This window comes from Anser brachyrhynchus (genome assembly GCF_964034855.1).
Source record: "Anser brachyrhynchus genome assembly, chromosome: 2".
NCBI lineage: Eukaryota > Metazoa > Chordata > Aves > Anseriformes > Anatidae > Anser > Anser brachyrhynchus.
The window spans coordinates 39,916,427-39,938,840 of record NC_137695.1 but is presented as its reverse complement, the minus strand read 5'-3'; the positions used below and the strand labels follow the sequence as shown (position 1 = coordinate 39,938,840).

The 22,414-nt window shown below is 37.0% G+C and overlaps 1 long non-coding RNA gene across 2 annotated transcripts; it reads left to right on the top strand.

Moving 5' to 3' along the window:
• Positions 1 to 3,659: 3,659 nt before the first annotated feature.
• On the top strand, positions 3,660 to 8,846 carry LOC308189587. Of its 2 annotated transcripts, none has more exons than XR_013946454.1 (3): positions 3,660 to 4,051; positions 6,694 to 7,685; positions 7,995 to 8,846. It is a non-coding gene; the product is annotated as an uncharacterized lncRNA (long non-coding RNA). The 2 variants fall into 2 exon arrangements; XR_013946455.1 differs by lacking the exon at positions 3,660 to 4,051 and having other exon boundaries at positions 4,607 to 6,785; positions 7,479 to 7,685.
• Positions 8,847 to 22,414: the final 13,568 nt, after the last annotated feature.

Genomic DNA, 22,414 nt, shown 5'->3' with positions numbered 1-22,414 from the left:
GATTAATCTACCATTTTCCATGATAGAAAAAAAGGACCATGTGTTTTTCACAAGGTGTTATACAAGGTAGGCTGTCTGCTAAAAAATTTGCCTCTTTAGCAAGAGCAAAATTTTGTCTTTCCAAATCACTACAATAAACCAGCTGGTCTGGTATTATGGTATTATACTGTGCCTCCAGCAATGACCTGTGTTAGACTGGAAAAATAAACAAGAAACCTTGTCAGTTCTGTGGCTTACTACACAAGATTCCACAAGGATTATTTTTTGTTTGTTTGTTTCCTGCAAGAATCAGCTGATGCACTGTTGCTGATACTCGATTGCAGTTTGTGGTCTTGCAGTCTGTGTTCAAGACAAAACCCCATTCTGCCTGTTGTCCTGTGCAAATCCTTATGAGGACCTAACCAAACTATTTTATGGGATGTTCTTATGTGTAATATATCACTTAGTTTGTCTCATGGAGGTGTTGTCATCTACTATAATTATAAGAAAATTATATATTTAGTGCATGGGTGCTTCACTGATAGAAATAATTGTCTTATTTTTTAACCTTTTCAGTTGTATTATGGAAATGAGGGACAAATAGAAGAAATATTACAGCTGAAAACTGACAAGAGTCTGATGCAAAAGTGATCCAAGTAAAGTAACATGGTTCATAGTTACTGTGATGGAATTTGGCTCTGCCATATTTTTAGGGTAGTTTCTATACATGTTTCCACATATTTTTAAAAGCTATATATGTTTGTCCCTGAGAATTTGTCCTTGAATGCTGCCTTAACGGTACTATTCAAAGTCATTGCAATGAATTTGATGAGGAAAAGAATATAGCAGCTAAAATATCAACTGGAACTCCTTTTTTATCACATGCGCTTGTTGTTAGTTGTAAGTAGAAGACATCAGAAATGACAAAAACAGCAGTTTTCTGTTCTTCCTGAAAGGGCCCTTCTTCTTCTTAACTGGTGGGAAAAGTAAGTTGAGTCCCGGCAACTCCGTTGAAAACCTAGTCTAAGCAAAACAAAACCAAAAACAAATGAACAAAAGGAGTCTTGTAATAACAGCACAGTTTTCTTTCTTACTTTCTTTACCTTGGTTTAAAAATCTAGTGTAAAGTTTGAACCTGTATAGATTTTTCTGCATTTGAAGACAGAGTCACTGAGTGCAGTTCTGCGCTTGACATTGGCACAGTACTAATACCCAGAGCAGACCTCAGCCATCAGCTGCTGATGATTTTATTTCTCTCAGAACTTTTATCATGAGCTACATGATTTGCCTTTAAAGGTGTTTTTTTTTTTTTTTTCCAAGTGAAACCCTATTTCTCTGAAGTGTACAAGACACTTTTTGTAAGTATATTAATAACTTTCCAACTATATAAGAGATGTATCACTTGGAAATGAAGATCAGAGAGCAAAAAGAATAAAGGTTACACATTTCTCTTCATGTTCAATTTACTATAAGGTCCCCATTGAAATTTCTTGGCCATGTTATACTTTTTTTTTTTTTTCCAATATGAAATATTAGTATAATAAATGAAAACTTTGAAAATTAATTTTGGTTGTACAACTTCCTTGATTTATGGAAAAGACGGGGTTCTATGCCAATAGTCTAATGTGCATCAGGACTTATTTTTTGTTGGGTTTTACCCTCTATATTCTTATCCTTACTGAATATAAGAAACAAGTATTGGGCCAAGAAAAATAAAAGGTCATATTAAAACAAAATCCTTTGGTGATTTATGGGTCTTGGCTCTGACTTGGAGCTGTCATCACTACAAGTACATTTGTTAAAAAGACAAGATATAAACTGCTGGGTCTGATCAAAGACTTTAAAACTAATAAACAGGTTTCTAGGTAGATTTCCAAACCTCTGGAAATAACTTTCATTAGATCTTTCAGGGGAAAAGAATGGAAAAGAGATGATACAGTGATAGTGACTGATGTGTTTGTAGAGATATGGTAGGTATGAAGCACAAAGAGAAGGGGACTTGCTGTATTGTCATGTTTTGTTTTTCTAAAGATCTCTGAGTATAACCCATAGAGAACACAGCTGTTCTCTACCGTTGTGACTTGAGGCTTCCCATCCATAGAATGTGAGTATCGTTGTGTTGTACAGACATACAATTAGAAATAAAACTTCCTCAAAATACATATGCAGGGGAAGCTTGAGTAATTTCTTGAAGAGATCTGGGTTTACTTTAGATGGTATGTTTACGCCATACCCTGACAAAAAGGAATAATTTTGAAGGACTGTCATGTATTTTCTTTTTGCCCCACAGTTTCATGTCATTGAAAATTTATTAAAGACAACTGACATCAACACCTAAGAGCAGAGCATGTTCAATGCATTTAAAACAATCCAAAATAGTGAAGGTTTGAAATATTTTGGAAATGAACAGAATATCAAAGCTAGGTCTGACAAAATCAGAATTAAAAGTATTATCAGGTAGCTGTGTTTCTCAATTCTGCCTTGAGCTTCCCCCCTCCCACCATGTGACTTCTAGTTTGCGCATTGTTCACTGTTCTGGAAAATTATGTTTCAAGTTCATATACAGATATCTCCATTTTCTCCTTCTCAAGACCACATAAAGTTTTCTGGTATTCTCCTTCCCTTCACTTCCTCTGGAGTAAATGTATAAAAATTGTCAAAAATAGTATTGCAATATTACTACGTTTTGTGTAAAATCAGCTGAAGAAGCAACATGCTTTTGCACAAATTATTGAAGGACTGATTCTTGCAGAACTCTCAATTATTTTCAGAAGTCTTCATTTTCATTTCTGTTTAATGGAAAAAATGCACTCTTACTAAGTGTAATGGTTATGCAGAAGCTTGTCAAAAGTTGCTGAAAATTTCTGGCAGTGTTTGCAAAGAGTCTGAAATGGTAAGTCTGGGTGCAAACTACTCCAATGGTTCCAAGATACCAGTGATACTGCTTTAAATATTTACACTATTGTGACAAATTTGAAGCTGCCTGTAAATATTTTATGAATGCTGTGGCTTAACAGGATTGTTGTGGTGTTTACTGCATGAATATACAGAACATGTTTGTCAGGAAATTGGCTCTGAAAACAGTGTACACTATAATCCTGATATTAGCTTCTTAGAAACATTTCAGAATATTGCAGCTCCATCAGTCTTGAAGTGAACTTGTGACATTCTTGCAAGCTGACTCAGTTGGTTTAAGCAGGAACAGAAAACAGAGTAGAGAACAAAAAACTTGGATTAAAATAAAAGGAGAAGCTTTCAATGACAGAGACTAAAGGGCAAGTTTGGGGATGTAGAATGGAATCCAGACTACAGAGATAAGCTAGAACTGTAACTTTGGGACTTATTTAATGTAGTGTAGACATTTACAGTGACTGTATCTGTAGGTAAAAGAGTCACACTTGGCTGCTTTTCTTTCAGTATAATCAATAAAGAGTTAAAAGGCAGTCTTAGTATGCAATACATATGACCTATGCTAGACTTCTGTTTTGATCTGAAACTGTTCTAAACTTCTTGTAATAATAAAAATATCCTGGATAGATTATCTCTGATGTAAACAATGTGGACATTCATATGTCTTTAACTGAATCTCACCCATACACATTGTTACAGTTCAGCAAAACTATTTTTTTGCTCTGCCTTCTTCCTACTGTTAAAATTAAGCAATATTTTGCTTCAAAGATACTTTTTGGATCCTGAATTTACCATTACTCACAACTCCCAAAAGGAAGATCGTCAGGTACTAATTATGGTCAGGCCTGCTGCGTGATTAAGGCTTGTAATCAGGCACTTGGAATAAGATTAAGCAAATTACAACTTTCTTGCTGAGAGAGGTGAAGACATCAGAAGTAACACATTGTGATCCAGAAGACCAGATAGGAAAGTCTTCAAAGAAACAACGTGCTTTGCAGCCATGACAAACATTTAACTATTTTATTTCTCACTAACCCCCTGCAGTTGCCTGTATTAATTCACAGAATCACAGATTAATTCATGTGGGAGTGGACCATCCCCTTCTCACAGCCATGTCAGCTTGGAGCAGGGCCTTGTCCAGTTTGATTTTGAATATTCCCAGGTAAAGTAATTTTGCATGCTTTCTGGCCAACATTTACAATAGTTTATCATCTTCGCGGTGAAAAGATAAATTGTTACACTAATCAGAATTTACCTTTTTGCAGCTGTATTGTTGCCTTTTATCCCAACACAGTGACTGTCCCGGGTAGTCTAACTGCTAACTCTCACATTATGTGGAGAGAGCAGTAAGATTACACCGTAACCTTCTGCTCTTGAGGCTGAAGACAGTATGTCCTCTTAGCCTCTTCTCATATGACATATCTGGCTGAATATGAGAAGGCACTTCTTTACTGTGAGGGTGACAGAGCACTGGAACAGGTTGCCCAGAGAGGCTGTGAAGTCTCCTTCTCTGGAGGTAGTCAAAAGCCATCTGGATGTCATCCTGCGCAATGTGCTCTAGGTGATCCTGCTCGGCAGGAGGGTTGGACTAGATGATCTTCAGAGGTCCCTTCCAACCTTGGACATTCTGTGATTCTGTGGTATGCTGTAGTCCCCAGATCATACAGGTACCTGCAGCTAACTTCTTCCAGTACTTCAATGTCTTTATTTTTTTGAAGAGTTGAAAAGTAGACACAGTACCCCAGATGTGGTCTGACAAGTGATGTATAGAGGGGAAGAATTACTTTCCAGGACCTGCTGGAAACATTCTTGCTGATGCAGCCTAGGATGTGATTGGCCTTCACTGCTGCAGGGGCACATTGCTGTGCCATGTTCAACTTGGTGTCCATCAGAACCACCGAGGTCATTTTCTGCAAAGCTGCTTACCAGCTGGTCAGCCCCCAGTCCATAGCACTGCAGTGAGGTTTTCCATCCCAGGTGAAGGACATGGCATTTGTTTTTGCTGAGCTTCCTGAGATACCTGTCAGCCTGTATCTCCAGCTTCTAAAGTCCCTCAGTGGCCCCGTACTCCAGGAGATCAACCTTTCCCACTCATTTGGTATTGACCACAAGTTTGCTGAGAGTTCACTCTGTCCTGCCGTGCAGGTCAATAATGAAAACATCAAATATTATTGGTGCCAGTATTGACCCTTGATGAACGCCATGAGTAAGTAGGCCCCAGCTGAGCTTTGTAGAGCCCTTGTATTGCCATGTATCCATCTAATGTATATTCCACTTATCCAAACCATATCTTTTCAATTTGGCTTGACAATGTTGAAAGGTACTACAAAATCCAGGTAGCTATAGCAGGAGCCTGTTAAGATGTCATTTGTCACCTCTGATCCTTGTCCATAAGTTCTTGACTGGCACATCACCAGTTCCCAGGCAATTTTCCATGCCTTTAAGTAGTGTTGGTTTTTTTTGTTGTTTGTTTGTTTTGTTTTTTACAACAATTCTGGTGCACAAGCAGTCCCACCACATCTGTGTAATCCTAATGAGCTCATAGCTCTGCAGCTGTTCATGGACTTTTTATTGTCCGTTCATTTCCCGTGCTGTAGACATGTTTACAGGTACTTGAGGAGGACTCAGTGAAGCTGCTTTCACAGGACAACTGTGAGGACCTCCCTCATAATGCTGTCTATCACGCACCTCCTCACTTCAACCCATGCGTCACTTCTTACCAGTCTCTGGTTACCATCCCCATCTTAACCTCATTACTAGATTAAGAAATGTTAGTAGAGATGCTCTTGCACCACTTTGTCAGGTGGATCCTGCCTCTCGCCATCTGACCTTACCTTAATTAGAGGGGCATAAATTATGAAGATGCTCAATAGATTTTCTGAAGTAATGGGTGAAAAAAATTAATTTATAATGGGGGGGACTAGAAACATATGAATAGGTGAACACTTATTGAGACATGACTAGATCTTATTTTCCTGAAATGATTGAGTTATTTATAATTTAGGAGATGCTTGTCTAAGATAAGATAAGTTAGTACAAGGAACTAATATTCTCAGAAATCTTGAAGAGCTGCATTCCGTGCTATTCTGTTTCCCATGTTCTGCCACTTTTCATGGTTGACTTTTCTCTATCTCTTCCTCAAATAAATGTAGCAGACAAACTATATCTAAGCCTAATAGGATTTGAAAACTGTCCAATATGTGTACTTCTGATTCAAAATGAGATCACTACAGGAACCTAGAGTGTTTTGTGGATAAGTGCTATGCTGAAATAAATCAATATACAAGCTTCCTTCCTGTCTTATCAAATACCCAGCTATCTGGTGACATAGATTACCTCTGTGAAAAGAAGATTTTTATCCTCCATTCTGTTAGTCTAGAGCATAGCTGTCCAGAATGGCTTTTTTTTTTTTTTAATTTTTTTTCCTAGTAGAAGCTTTTTGTATATCAAATGAAACTACTAAATGTCTTCACCAAACTAGGGAAAATTGAGAGATCTGTGCCTGGATCTCTCTCCTTCTGCAGAAAACAACATTCTGTGGAAAATGTGCTCATCTCCACCAATTAGACTGGGAGGGTAGACATCTTTTTCACAGGAACTTCTGTTTCTTCTCTCTCTGTTGACTTTTGGGATGAATCATCAGCAAATGCTGGAATTTGGGCAGAATGACTGCAACATTTTATAAAGTCTGACACATATTTGGTATTACAGAGACTGGATGATTATTACACAACTTCAGGCAACCAAGGGTTTGTATATGTATATCTGTCTCATGAGACAGTTGTTTTCCTGTTCACTTCTTAGAAACAGCATGATAAAAGTGCCAGACCAGTAACGAAAAGACAACCATGTGAGTAAGTAGACCAGTCCCACTCAGCTCTGCTTTTCTCTCCAAGGTAAGGTAATATCTTTCTGTTTTGCTGCCATTGAGCAGTTGCCAAGTAATTCTATCTGTGAGCACAGTATACAGGAAATAAGTAGAAATGAAAATGAAGAAGCAGTTAAATGACCTTCTTTGCTATATTCTATTGTCCTAAAACCATCTGGTATACCCAGCATCTAAGACAGAAGAGAGCAGAATGGTCATCATGCCATGAGAGGCCGGTAAAGCACGTTACTTGGAACACATGGTGCTGATTTGCTCTTAAAACAGTGAGAAATAAAAATATGGGAAGAAAGTCTCATTGGCCAAATCCTGGTTAGAATTCATAAGCTGTTATAAAAATAAATAAATAAATAAATAAATGTGTCCCTGCACTTTACTGAAATATATCTCTTTAACATTTTTCACAAAAATCCTATCCCAAATTACATAGCTTAGTATTGAATTACATTTAACTGGAAGATTGTTCCTAAAAGTTTACTTGTAGTCCCTCAAAAATAAATGAGATAATAGGAAATGATGTACTTACATTTCTCTCTTTTATGGAAAATCAAACTCTGACAGTCCAGCTTGATAGTATATGAAGAAAGCAATTGAGCAGTCCTAAACTCTAAAACTGCTTTGAGATTTGTTGTTCTGTATCAAAAAGGATCATTTTGTCTTTTGTTTGTTTGTTTGTTTGTTTCTCTCCTTTTATTTTGTCCAGAATAGATGGATCTAGATACACAGAAACCAGAGGAAATCAATGGGGAGTTGAAGAGTAATTTGATTGCTGAGACCAGAGTGAATACAGCTTAAGACTGATCTCCAAAAATATTTTAGGAGGGGTTGGCTAGTGGAAGTATTATCTCTGAGTGTTTCTGTCACTCTCATCATCTCTTATGAATCTGTTGCAGACTGTGAAGACCTTAAGGTGGGGATCTTAGACTTTATGTCAAGCATAACAGAGCTGGTATTTGACTGTGAACTTCAGATGCTAGAACAAGAAAAAATGTTATCCAACTTCTTCATGGTTGCTTGAGTTTAGAAAACAATGACATGAGGGGAAATGAAAAAAGCTTCTCTGAATTTTCTCCAAGAAATTACAACTAACTACACAGGGATCTTCATGCAGTCTGTTTTCTGATATGACCTATTTTAGGCTTTTTGCTTGTAGAAATTAAAAATGTAATGGCTAGAAGAATGCATTGTTTTTTGCTTTTTTTTTCCTGTTGTTTTTCAGATGTCTGCCTAATTGAGCACAGCTGTGCAGTGGCGCAAAACTAACCAGGAAATGAGCATTTTGATAATTTCACATTTCTAAAGCACCTCTTAAACATCTCATGTGAAAATAGCAGCCGCAATACCTTTAGAGATCAACAACATTGAACCAGATTTATCATACTGAGCTGTCTCCTGCAGGCATTTAGAAAAATCCACTTTCAAGACAAATCAGTAAAGGTTCCCTCAACTGTAACTGTCTTGTAACATAAACAAAATGTGTGTGGAATAAAGACAAACTTTTCCAAGCTGCTCCAAGAATGAATTCTTGTCTTTTCACTAGTCTACTGCCAATGAAGACTTCATATTTTTTTATTTTATAACAATCATCTCTACATCAGTTTTCCATTTGGGACTATAGCCAGTGGAAAAGTGTGTAGACTTATGAAATACTCTGAAGTAATTCATAATGTGTTGCTTTTTGTGAACATCCTGTTTGTGATTTCAGTCTTCATCTTTACAAGTTAAAGAGCTGATTCCTCATTAAGCCATATCCTCAGAGGACATAAAATAGTCTGACTAAGTGCACTGATATAAGTCTGTTGAGTCACCCTTTTCTTAAAAAAGGATTAATTTAGAGATTGCTTTTCTTTTTGATTCAGATTCAGAACTAGAATGGAGGTCATGAATTCCTGAATGTGAGTTTTAAGCAGGGTCAGAAATCTGACCAGAATAGCTCATGTGTGCCCAAACTTTGGCATTCATGATTCTTGGCTGAACTTTAATCCTAAACTGAATCCCAGATATCTAGTACAGAAACACTGTTCTTTTGAATTTAATCTTGATATGAACAGATCTACTCCAAACATCTTGATTCCCTCTATACTAATTTTGTAGTTCAGTAGTGTTTCTCACATACCACTAATCTTCTGTTCCAGAAAGTGGACAATAGAGTAAAAAGAGAGATCTTCATGTTTTCATCCGTGGTAAAATATCTTTTTCTGAAGTCTGGTTTTCTTTCTTTCCTTGAGTATAGTCAAGTATCATTAAAAGGAACTTTAAATATAGTCAGGCTTTCATAACTGGAGCTTGTAGACTTCTGTGGAGATCTAAGTCACAATATGCATTTCACTAGTTTATTATGCTTTTGTATATCTTGTTTACTTTGTGTGCATTTTTGGCAATAAAAATGTAGCCATATAGGTGTTCTGAACTGATTCTGAGTTATAAAAATAAATCAGACCAAGAGTTTCTTCAGCTACCCCCTAACACAAGTTCTGGGTAGGCCACTAAATGCACTTTTACCTTTTTAAAAAATCTGTTTATTCTGAAATGAATACAGCTCTCAAATTTGATTGTACTTTTTCACGTACAACATGCAAGAAACAATAATGTCTCTGGTGTGAAAGGAATGTACTTTCAAATACAACATTTTATCCTCTACGCCAAACTACAATTGCTATGTTTTGAATAGTCTTTGTTTTCTTTTGTTTTGTTTGTTTTGTCTTGTTTTGTTTTGTTTTGATTAAGAAAAATATGATGCAATTATAGGAGACTAGACTTTCAAAGTCTTTCATTTATTCAAACTTGGTTGGAATGGCTTGGTCTGTAACATTTTTAAAGTAATATTAAGGGTCTGGAGATGCCTATACACATCAATTTCTTGGGGTGGGTATGGGATACACTCATTTCTTCTTTTAACCAAAAGTAGAAAGGTTAGGCAGAAGGTAACCTGTGAATGTAAAGTAAACGTTTACAACTGTTTTCCTCAAGTATGACACAGAATTTTATCTCATGACCTCGTATCCCAATAACTCTTAGGAGGTTTGTGACAGTCATATAGAAAATTTTGTTAATCTTTTCCCTTCTTTCAGTTTTTCTTTTTTTCTCAGTCTAATTTCTAAGAAGCAAAACAAAATTACAGTTCATAAATAAATAGATAGGACCACATAAGAATTACAAAATTCAAAAAAAAATAAAATCATTACCAAAGTAGATGTTTCTCAAGGAAAACAAATTTTCTTTTTTTTTTCCTTTTCTTTTCTTTTCTTTTTTTTTTAATAAACCTTATTTTCTTATGATAAAATTTCAGTTACAGTTACATATAGTAGCAACTAAAAATTACAGTATTATAACTTTTACTTCTTTTACAAACTCAAAATGAAGGCTTAATTTTTTCAGTAGGAAAGAATGAATAAAATTCTTAGTAAGTACATCTATATTTTAAGCACTGTATCCCTCCTAACTCACTATTAGGCTTTTCATTATGACCATCCTTAGGCTCATTTTAGATTGAATTGGGAAATAACTTTCACTGTTGCATGACCTTGTTAGCAGCATTTACTGCCTGAGCAGGAACTAACAGAATCTTCCTCTGGATATTTCAAGACTCATAAGATGTTCCAAATTTAATTAACAAATTTAATTAATATATGGCAGTTTGAATTTTTTCTGTTTCCTGTAATCTTGTGCATGGGCTATCTTAAAAACTTTTTGCACAGACGTGAGAGAGCTCCCCTGCAGAGTACTATACGGCCAAGTGAACAATTATGGTCATGGCAGGTTCTCAAGGCCAAATCAAAACTAATTATTAGCTTTTAATACAGTTTCTTTTCTGCTGTGAATACTTTATAATACATTCAGTCACATGATACCTATACAGTCCAGGGATTAGAAAACATCCTTACTTTCTCTCTCTCTCTCTCTCTCTCTCTCTTTCTTTCTTTCTTTTTTATGTAGATTTTTTTATTAATCTAAATATTATTAGTCTTTTTATTTGTAGCTAAACCAGCACATGCCATCTTCAATTTTTTTTTGTCAGTTTTAAAGAACACTTCTTACCTCAGAACTGCTCCCTCCTTCTTCTACAGCATATTGAATGTTACATAATACATAATACATATATAAATGTTACAATAAAGATTTCTCATGTTTTTAACTTTGTGCTTATTATATGTGCATTGACCACCAAACAGAAAAAAAAAATATATTTATACACATAGTAGGATAACAAAATGAAATTTTAAAGGTTTGGTTTGGTTTGGTTTGGTTTGGTTTGGTTTTCTTTTGAGCATAGTATAAGGAGTTGTGGGATTACAGAATATTTCGTAGAGCAGGAAAGTCAGATTAAGTAATTATTTTTAATTATTAAGGAGTTTGTGATTATGGCTGTGAAATAATTGAGCAAATCAGAGGAGGGGTAGCAGTTGAATTAATGTTGCTTAACATCAGTATAAAACTTCAAAGCTCTTTAAAAAAATGAATTAATTGAGTTCACTGTGTAACTCCCAGGAAATGATTCCCTCAGCATGTACAGTCTTTCCTTTCTGTTCTCAGACCATCCATAGGCAACTTTTATTTCTTTTAATGCATTTATTGCTCATACTCTCACGATAACTCTTGTACCTGTGGTGTTAAAATATAGCTATCTATCAAATGCCCTGTACCAGATATTAAGTGGTGTTATAATGCAGTAGTGTCTCTATTCTACAACTGATAGATGCAGGTAGACTTTGAAGAAATTGTTTCAGTGTTGAATCTATGAGGAAGAAATAACACATAAGTAGGACTAAATTTTTGTAAAACCAGGAGGTTTTATTTCTGGTTTCTGTGGTTTCCCTGACTGTCCTATTCCTCTTCTTTCCTATATGATGAGTTTTCACAGTCATTAGTTCTGATTTGTGTGTTGCTTGATGATCAGGAGGTATGTTTATTTTGATCAAATCACACTTAGTCTTTTGATGGTATTTTGAATAGAAGGTAGAAAATTAATGCGTGACTGTTAATTTGCAGTGGGCATGCTGCCTGGATTCCCAGGCTGTCCTGTGCCCAGCCCTCTGCTCTTTTTTTTCCCAGCACAACCTGAGATACCAGCCATATGACTTTGCAGACATAACTGCTGTGCTGCTCTGATTATTTTTTTTTTAATTTATTAATTAATGTATTTGTTTTTTAAGCCAGCTACTACCTCAGCTAACAGCCTTATAAAAACTATGGTTTTGTGCCTCTCCCAGATCATCCTTCCATTAGGGCTGAAAGAACAGCAGATAATCATTGTCTCTTTAGGGCAGCTGTAGTGATACAGCAGGATGCACAAGTAGTGAAGTGACCACATTAGGACTCCTGGAGCCTGGAGGGAATTTGTAGATTCAACACAAGCAACATAAGGTCAGAAGCAGAATGAGGAAGAGGAAGGTGAAAAAAAAGCTGCCTGCATTGCTAGCATATCTAGGTGATGAGTGAGTCCTCACAGTAATTCTTACAGATCATAGCATCATAGAATAGCTTGGTTTGGAAGGGACCTTAAAGATCATCTAACTCCAACCCCCCTGCCATGGGCAGGGATGCCACCCACTAGATGAGGTTGGCCAAGGTCCCATCCAGCCTGGCCTTGAACACCTCCAGGGATAGGGCATCCATAACTTCTCTGGGCAGCCTGTTCGAATGCCTCACGACCCTTACAATGCAGAATTTCTTCCTAAATATCTAGTCTATATCTATCCTCTTTTAGTAAAAGACCATTCCGCCTTGTCCTATCATTATCTACCCAAGTAAAGAGTCCTTCTCCATCTTTTTTATAAGACCCATTTAAATACTTAAAGGTCACAATGAGGTCTCTCCAGAGTCTTCTCTTCTCCAGGCCAAATATCCCCAGCTCTTTCAGCCTTTCTTAAGACCTAAGTGAGCAGTCTCTCTGCTGTTGCAAATGTGACAGAATCACCAATGAACAGAGAAATTCATCAAAGGGAGATAATGTTTGTAGAGATCTGTATTAAGAAGTGAAGTCAACAGGTGATTCTTTTGGGCTTACCTGTCTTTAACTCAGTCTAGTTTCAGTTTGCTTTCTTAATGCAAAGAAGACTAGAAATGCCACCATAAGGGTGTCTTTGATGAAAGACACCAAGAAACCTGATGTTTTCTTAGCTTGCAGCACTTACAGCACAGCAGGATCAGGCCAAAGAAAAGAAAGGGATATCAAAGTGTTGTTCATAACTGGTTGCTGCAGTATGGAGCACAAATTGTTGGCAACAGACATAAAGCTAAGTGCCACGAAGGCTCCACTGTGCTGAGACAGAGTGATACTTGGCCATGTTTGGAGCAGGGGAAATGAAAGCCTCTTTGAATCATTCCTAACAGTTACCCTTCAGGCTGTTTCATCACTGCTCTGCTGGGTCAGAGTATTCCTGTTTAAACGATCACTCCAAGGTCATACAAAGTGTCAAAAGCAAACATTTTAATGGAAACAGCAGAGGTCCTCATTCTGTTGCACAGGTTAAAAAATCTAGTTTGTCGCTAAAGGGTACAGCTGCTAAACTAGTCCTTGTACTGCTCTCCTTTAAACAGTCCTAGTGCTAGTAGGGGAGCAGAGTTAGCAGTTCATGATATAAAGAGTTTCAAAACACTAGTCGTGGAAGTGACTGTGACAACCCCTAGATGTGGCACAAAAGTCTCAGCCCTGGCAACAGAGTTCTGTGATGGAGCATCAGAAGGTTTCATAGAGAAAAATCCAAAATAACGGAGTGTGGGGATAGTGAGGGAATCTGTGGTAAATATCAGGGTTGTATTTATCTTAAGGATAGATGACTCTGTTAACCAGTTAAGGTGTTGTGTAAATTCCTACCCTACCATATTGTTTACAAATAAGGCTAAGACTGAAAATTCACTGAATATTTTTCAATAAAACATACCTCTCTTTTTATTTTGTACACTGTAATGATGAATTATTTACAGTGCTGGGGCCTCTTAATTTGTCCCGTACCCACACTTGCAAGGACTCTGTTACCATCCTATGCCTATGCTCTATACGACATTATTATTATGAAGTCACAGATAGTCCTTTGTGCACTGAGTAACTACTGTTTTTTACTGCATATTACTTACAAAAATATATCAGAATTATCATAGCAATAGACATTGCAGCACACAATCACACAAAGCTAAACAAAATCTAAAGAAATTGGTAGTAGTTACCTAGTAACAAGAAAATTGCTGTTAGCTAAACAAACTATAACAAAGATCTAGCAAGACAAATCAGGCCTGACAAATCCTACTTCTGAGAATTTGCAGCATAAATACAAAGCTTGTGGCCTGTCAGTGGTGATGGCAATAATATGTTACTTGGATCATGAGGCTACAACACACAAACACGTGTATAAATATGCAGATGCAAACACACCCACATACATTTACACCTCAAATAAGTGAAGACATGAAGTCTTATAGTTCCTGTTGCCAGAGAACTGAAATCAGTAAATAAAGCATAAGGATTTTCTTCCAGTCAGAATATTCTGCTGGAAAAAATTACAGAAATTTCTTTTGGTTGTATATGTTCAGATTGTAATGAAAAAAAAAAATGCCTGTAGATTTACGGATCACAGTCTCGTGTCCAACAGGTATTGTGCTGGAGTATAACCCTTTTTAAATCAGATGCAAGTCTTAAGTTAAACTCAAAATATTTTCATGTAAAAAGGATTTTTTAAATCATTTTTAACACACATGATTAAAGTGGTAATTTTCTGGTACACCTAAAACCAAATCACAAGCCTGATACTAAGGAGCTTGAATAGATATACAATTATATATTTAAGAGGAAGAATTAAACCTCATCTTAATTTTCTAATATCTGTGGATTATATTACATATAGCAGAAAAAAAAAAAAAGAGATCATAATGTGGGTTTATCATAAAACAAATTTTATTGTATCTAAACAGGGAATATTTCTCTATGAAAAAGAACTCTTCCAATTAGTAAGCCTGAGATGAATTGGCCTATTACATGGAAGAGGATGGAGAGGACTCTTAGTCTAACAAAGACTAAAAGTTTGTTGTGCATTATTGGGCCTTTTTCCACTCATCTTAATTTTTACCTGAAGAAATACAGATATGAATCTAATTTTCTTCAGTTTTGTGGGCAAAGTGAAAGGAATAACTTTTAAGCCTGTGAACAGCTTAATTAAAATTATAATTTTGGCTGATAAAAGTACTGGCATTGATGCCATACAGTTGGGATAACCTGTGAATATAATACCAGGGAAGATTTTCATTAAAAAGTAGATAGATATACAATCAACATACTAGATGATAGACTGAAAGCTTGTCAGTTTTTAAAATGTAGTGGCAAGTGAGGAATCCCAATGATATGAGTGTGATTTTTTTGTGAGCACCATAGCACCCAGTCCTGGGCCTTTTTTTTTTTTTTTTTTTAATTTTAAAATCAGCAATATCTTGAAGAAAATGTAGCATATGTATAAATGTAAAGATTGTTTATAAGTATGTAAAGTATAAAAGTATAAAGTATATAGGTTACACAGATATTGTGAAAGTCGTAAATAGGGATAACTAATAGTTGCCATGGTTAGCTGAACCCAAGTGCTACATAACAGTGAAATGGAAAGTCACACTTAGAAAGAGAAACATAAGTGTACCTGCAGGAGAGACCCATACTTCAAATGAGCAAGATGAGAAAGATTTGGAAATCAGTGGGTTATAGTAGCTCACCAGCTAATCAAAAAAGCCCAATGTGACAAAATGTAGTCAATGAGTTGATGCAAATCCTGGACCAAGAAAAGTCAAAAGAGGAAGAAATTGTACCACTATCTCATGGTGAAGAGACCCTCAGTCTAACGTCTGCACATGAAAAGGTCTGGTAATATAAAGAAGGATCTAAAAAAAGCTGAAGGATTAAAGAGGAGGAAAACATATCTTAGAGAAAGAGACTCTTCAGGTGCTCCATTGACTTAACATATCAAAGGGAAGGTTAAGGGGTGTCTTTCTCCAAACCTTTAAGTGCTTTGAAGTCTAGGAAGTGGAAATCTGGTAACACAGACTTCTTCCACATGGCTGGTAGACATGTGACATGATGTAATGACTGGTAGCTGAAACCAGAGAGATACAGCAAAAATAAAATGCACATTTCTAACAGTAAAGATAATGGATCCTCAAACCTACACACTTGGATGTAGTTGCTATCATTAGAAATTTTAAACAATGCCAGGAGACAAGTATAAGGAAAACATTATTTTACCCAGGGGTCAGACTACCTGATCACAATACTCCATTTTGACCATTTTATGTATAAATCTGTGGAAGTGAAAATCTGTTGATTCATTTAACAAAAATTTCCCTTTCAAAATGTTTATAAATCACCAAAGGTAAGTTGTTGCTAAAAATAAAAAATAAAAATAAAATAAACAACAACAACAGCAACAAAAATAATAATTGTTTTGAAACTATATTGGGCATTGAGCACCTTATGTAAACAACTGCTTATAATATCTGTGTGGTGGTTTAATTTCACTAGTCTACAGTCTTTGTGTTATTCCAGCCACCACTAGATCACAGTCATAATAACTTCTGGAAACATTCCTGAACTACTTTTTTCTCTTTTTCTGTTACCCAGAGCATAGGTGACTTCAGATATCCTTTATGATGTAGGGTTATGACTGAAAATTTATAGAGCATGATAGAATCAGAGAATCAGAGAAACATAGAATCAAAGAATCATAGGATCATAGAATCAGAATCATAAAATAGCTTGGGTTGGAAGGGATTGGCCTGCCATGGGTAGGGGGACACGTCCCACCAGACCAGGCTGCCCAAAGACCCATCCAACCTGGCCTTGAATACTTCCAGGGGTGGGGTGTCCACGGCTTCTCTGGGTAAGCTGTTCCAGTGACTCACCACCTTCTGAGTAAAGAATTTCCTCCTTACATCTGATCTAAACTTAACCTCTTTTGTTTAAAGCCCTTATCACTTGTTCTATCACTACACTCCCTGACAAAGTCCCTTCCCAGCTTTTCTGTAAGCCCCTTTTAGGTACTGGAAGGCCCCTATAAGTTCTCCCTGAAGCCTTCTCTTCTCCAGGCTGAACAACCCCAATTCACTCAGTGTGTCTTTGTAGGAGAGGTGCTCCAGCCCCTTGATCATCTTTGTGGCCCTCCTCTGGACTCATTCTAATATTTCCATGTCCTTCTTGTGCTGGGGGCCCTGGAGCCGAACACAGTACTCCAGGTAGTTTAAAAATGTGTCAACAGCATGCAGTGGTCACATCCACTGGTAAAAATGTAATTTTTAATTTAAAAAAAAAAAAGGAATATTTTAAAAATCCAAAAAAGACTGTATTTCTTTTCTTATAAATGTCCTGTTTAAAGGAACCAGTTTAGCTATTAGGTGTTTTTCAGGTACTGAAAACTATTGCTGATCCAACAGAAATTATATGTGAATCTACGTTTATTTTTGGAAGCACGTTCTGCTAGAAAACAAAACAAAATAAAACAACAAACAAATTTTTTAAAATGACACATTTTATTTTCTCCTTGAAAAACAGTTTCATTTCTAAAGTCTACTAGACAGACTAAGCCCCTAACCCCCCTCACACCCAACCTCAATATTTTTAGAGGTTTAAAAAACTCCTTTTGAAAAAGCTTAGTGGGAAATGTTCTGGTTTTTAATATGGAATGCCAATATGTAGGGTAAAAAATCTTGATTACATATGAAGATTTTATTTTTAATAAAAATGTAATAAAAATAATAAGTAACTCAGAAAATTGTCAGAAATGGTGAATAATCAATTTAGCTTAACTCCATAATAACTTGGAGAGAGATGAAAGTTTTGGGCTGTAAGAAAGGTAACATAAGGATTCTTCTATAAATCTACATAAATTTTGGATTTATGATCACTTAAGTCATATCGAGACAGTGAACTAGCAAGTTTTGAGTTTGTTTTTTTTTATTATTATTTTTATTTATTTATATATTGACATGACCCTTGCTGGAGTCATCTTGATCTATCGGAATAATAAGAAATGGGAGATGATTCAGAAAAGAACTAGACTGATATGACTATTATGAATACCATAAAATGTAGATAAACCAATACAAAGTCTAAGCTAGCTAGTATGATTAAAATAAACTAGTTTTAAATAGACTAAGAGAGAAACAAAGGTTCTTATTTTCAGTCCCTTTTCTCAAGTCAGAGTACTGACTAATAGCTAAATAGGAGAGGCTGTGATGCTACTAATAGTAATGAATTGTAAAAATGTTCAGGTGCCAGATTCTTTCCTCTTTTTGCATCCTTTACATCATCAACTCAATATATTTACAAACAATAATAGAATTTTGAAAGTGATTTAACCAGAAGCCACAGAGCCACAAAATCTTCTAAATCAAATGTTTGTCCTTACCATTTCATAAACTTAATACATTTGTTAAGTTTCCATTACTTACTCTTCCTGACATGTTTTCCTCCAGAGCAGTATACTGAAATATTAGCAGAGAAGAGTTGGTTCAAAGAATAGATGTTGTGATATTTCTGTATGCTTTGCATATACTGCCTTGATATATTCTCTACTGAAACGTCTTCAAAATATGTATACAATCATTTGTACCCTATTTCTTTGGTTCCATTGGCTCTGATGTAATCCCAGCAATATCTGTAACTTAACATTAATTTCAGGCTAAATTTCTGGAAGTTTTCTATGGACATATGCCAGCCAGGACAAATTGGGGTGATGGTACTCCCTTAGAGAGCAGCTTTCTGAGGAAATTTATTCATAGTAAGAGATAATGTCTGGACCGAGCTCAGGAAATCTAAATCTCCACAGGAATAGCTGTGTGGAGACAGCTGAGGAAATACTTATATCTAAATTAAAAAATAAAAATAAAAAAAATAGTGGTCAATAATTATTTCAGTTCTTTAGCCCTAGAGAATTGTTAAAGGCCCAGGTAATGCTGGAAGCTCATTTAAGGCCTTAAGAATTTCAGTCCCATTTGAATTTCTGTTTGAAAATAACGACAGTGGTGTTGTAACAAATATGCCCTGGTGTTCACCGTTCTTTAAAACTAGATCCAGAAATGTTACAGCTCTGTGGGCAGAAAGGTAAAAAATGTCAGTAACACAGATAGAAATAGGGGGACCAACTTTCAGAGCTTTCCTAGGAAGCTGGAGGAGACCATGGAGTGGTAACATATGGGTTTAGTAGGTGTAGAACACAGAAAGAGTTCCTTTTATGGATGCACACATACATGCACATGCACACACACACTCACACAAACAAAGCATTTACTGCCAGGCTTGCTAAGGAGAGAAGAAAGGCTTTGTAAGCAGAGAAGGGCTTTGCATGAGGCCCAGCACCTTCAAGAGCGAGTTTCCTTCCATTGCCTCCACAACTGCAAATCAACCAACAAAATCTCAAACCAAACCCTAGGAGGATTTGAGTTGGAAACTTTTTCTGAGCCGTAAATATAAAGAAATTGACAAGTAGCCAGTAAAAGTACAACTCTAATCTGTAAAGGAAACAACCAGTACAAATGAAGATGAAAAGAAATACCATCAAAAAGCAGGCAAGCATGAAAAAAAATGAAAATTCCTGGAATATCTCCAACAGAGTTTGGCTCTCATGCTATTTTACTAATTAGAGACAATTAAAAGAGATATGTGTGTTGCTATGAGCCCCTAAATTAGATTAGAAGATGAAAAAATCTTAATGTGTTGACCCTTTCCTGTCTTTCCTGCCTTTTTTTTTTCTTGTTGTTTTTTTTTTTTTTCTGGGGTGGGTGGGGAAGAAAGTAGGACTGTTAATAATGGGTACGATCATACAATCTCCAAAAAGTTTCATATTAGCTGTTTGCTCTCTGCCTACTCCCCCTACTTTACCCTTCTCTTTTCTCCAGCATTCTTGCGTCTGTACCTGTACAATTTCATCTGGGAAACTGACAACAACTCTATGAAAAATCACGAATTCTCATGAGATTTCCATTGTTTTCTGCCAATATTCAGTAACGGGAGGAGTAACTACGTAGTTTGAAAAGGAAGTAGAAATTAGGCCCTTTTAACAGCCACTAAATCACATTGACCATCCTAGTTTTACATTCACACATCACTAAGTGCTCTTTACGGTTATAATCTGCAATGATAAAGATGGAAGGAAGACCTCTGGCTTGATGAATTGAAGTGGCCTCAACTTCTTTTGGCAATATTTTCTTGCCAATGTGTTAAATTAAAAATATGCATCAAAGATATAGGCAGCTGTCCTGCATTTGTGTCACACAGCAAAATTTCCTGCAGGGATCTTCAGTGAAGAGACTAAAGTTTTGTGAACATTTGCAGAAAATGTTGCCTAAAGAGCAAGTTACCAGTTGTCGGTTATCATTTATGTCAGAAGCTGATGCCAGGATTTTGCAACTCAGGGAAAGGAGAGATTTATGGAAAAGGAGGGTCCAAGAATTGTCATATCTGTGAACTAGATGAAAGGTCTTCCTAACATAACAAGAACACCTTGAAGCTAATATGAGTTCAGATTGACAACCAGCAGTGTAACGGAGCCAGGTCTGGAGTTACGAGCTGTAGCTATTCAATGCCAGCAGAGATCAGGCAGGGGAATTTTGCATCAGCTGTTAATTGTGCATGCAGAGTTATTAGTGAGAAATGAATCTCTGCAGTAGCTTAACCAGAACAAAAGCAAGGGACAGGGAAGACCTCAGCATCAGCGGAATTGTGATGTTCTTTTACAATGTTACTAAATTAAAGCACAGAAAAGAAGAAGGTAAAAAGTAACTATGATGTATTAAAACAACCCTGAATCCTAAGAATAACGAAGTCTTGTCTACTCCCACTCCAAGGCATTATACACTTGTCAGAGGGTGCTTTCCTTTAGTGTAAGGATAACCTGGAAAACCATTTATTGCTTAATTGTACTATATTATCTTAGTACAGCGATGGTCACCAAGGCTGCTGGCCTCACTGCTGTGATAACATCACCAGAAGAGTTTAGCATTTCAGATGTGGTCTGAGCTGCAGGGAGTTGTCCTTCTGACTCCATCCCACCCCTCAGTACTGCCTGGCAGAGCTTGGCTGGACTTTGGCCCTTGGCAGGTTTTCTCTTCAGGCTCCAGAGATCAGTGAGGCATTGGGCTTGGCTGAATTACATAACCTGCAGCAGAAGAGAAATTTCTGTGTGTACACCCAGGATATTCTCAACATAGCCTGGGCTGTATAGGGAAAAAAAAAAAAAAAAAAAGACTGTTTTTACTGTTTTGTACTTAGCTACTGCTAATATAGGTTCAGACTTGGCTAGTCACCTGTCAGCTTCCAAAAGCACAAATTCCGTCCAGTTACCGTACAAAAGTTTTCACAGATAGCAGAGACTGGCATCACTATGTTGGTCTTTAAGAAGATCTGCTACAGCAGGATTTCAGTAAAGCAATCAGAAATAGCTTTACATTCTCTTTATTCATTCCAGAAGCTACAGAATTGACTTTTTCTCTTTTGAACACATGTAGTACTTTTGTTCAGATATCTATAAAAAAAAAAAAAAACATATTTTCATTCTCTTTTTTTTTTTTTTTAATAGACATGGCAAAATAAACATCATTCATTGACGAAAGGCTTCTCACATACTCAAGATGAAACTATCTATTGTTTGGGATTTTGCACTTCAGGTTTACTCTCGGTCTGCTTGGGTCCACTCTGCCGGTCAGGTTTCTTGAGAGCTGAAACTGATGAGACTCATGCATCTCTCATGGCTTCCAATTTGAAATATGAGTAAAATGCTGAGAAACTTTTATTTCATTAGATATCAACATGTTCATAGGAGGGAGAGATAAAGTATACAGTTGGAGAAAAACAAAATTGATATTTTTTCAGTAAAAGCCCACCTGATTAACACGTGGCTCAGAGGCTGGTGCCAACACAGAAATTTTGTTTTTTTTGACCATGGGGTGCTTTACTCGGCACCCGGCCTGATGGCCGCAGATGGGTCCCTATTTCTAAGGGGAAAACGGATCCTAGCCCAGGAGCTGGCAGGGCTCATTGAGAGGGCTTTAAACTAGGTAAGAAGGGGGACGGGGCTGAAATAAGGCTTGTTGGAGCTGTGCCAGGGGGAACAATGGCAAGGCCGGGGGAGAAGGCAATAGCCCAACTGAAGTGCATCTACACTAATGCACACAGCATAGGTAACAAACAAGAGGAGCTGGAAGCCATCGTGCAGCAGGCAGGCTATGACTTGGTTGCCATCACGGAAACGTGGTGGGACCACTCTCATGACTGGAGTGCTGCAATGGCTGGCTATAGGCTCTTCAGAAGGGACAGGCGGCACAGAAGAGGTGGTGGTGTGGCTCTCTGTATTAGAGAGTGTTTTGATGTTGTGGAACTTGAGGCTGGGAATGATAAGGTTGAGTCCCTATGGGTTAGGATCAGCGGGAAGGCCAACAAGGCAAGCATCCTGGTGGGGGTCTGTTATAGACCGCCGAACCAGGATGAGGAGACGGATGAGGACTTCTACAGGCAGGTGGCAGAAGTTGCAAAATCGTCAGCGCTTGTTCTCGTGGGGGACTTCAACTTCCCGGACATATCCTGGAAACACAACACGGCACAGAGAAAGCAGTCTAGGAGGTTTCTGGAGAGCGTGGAAGATAGCTTCCTGATGCAGCTGGTTAGAGAACCTA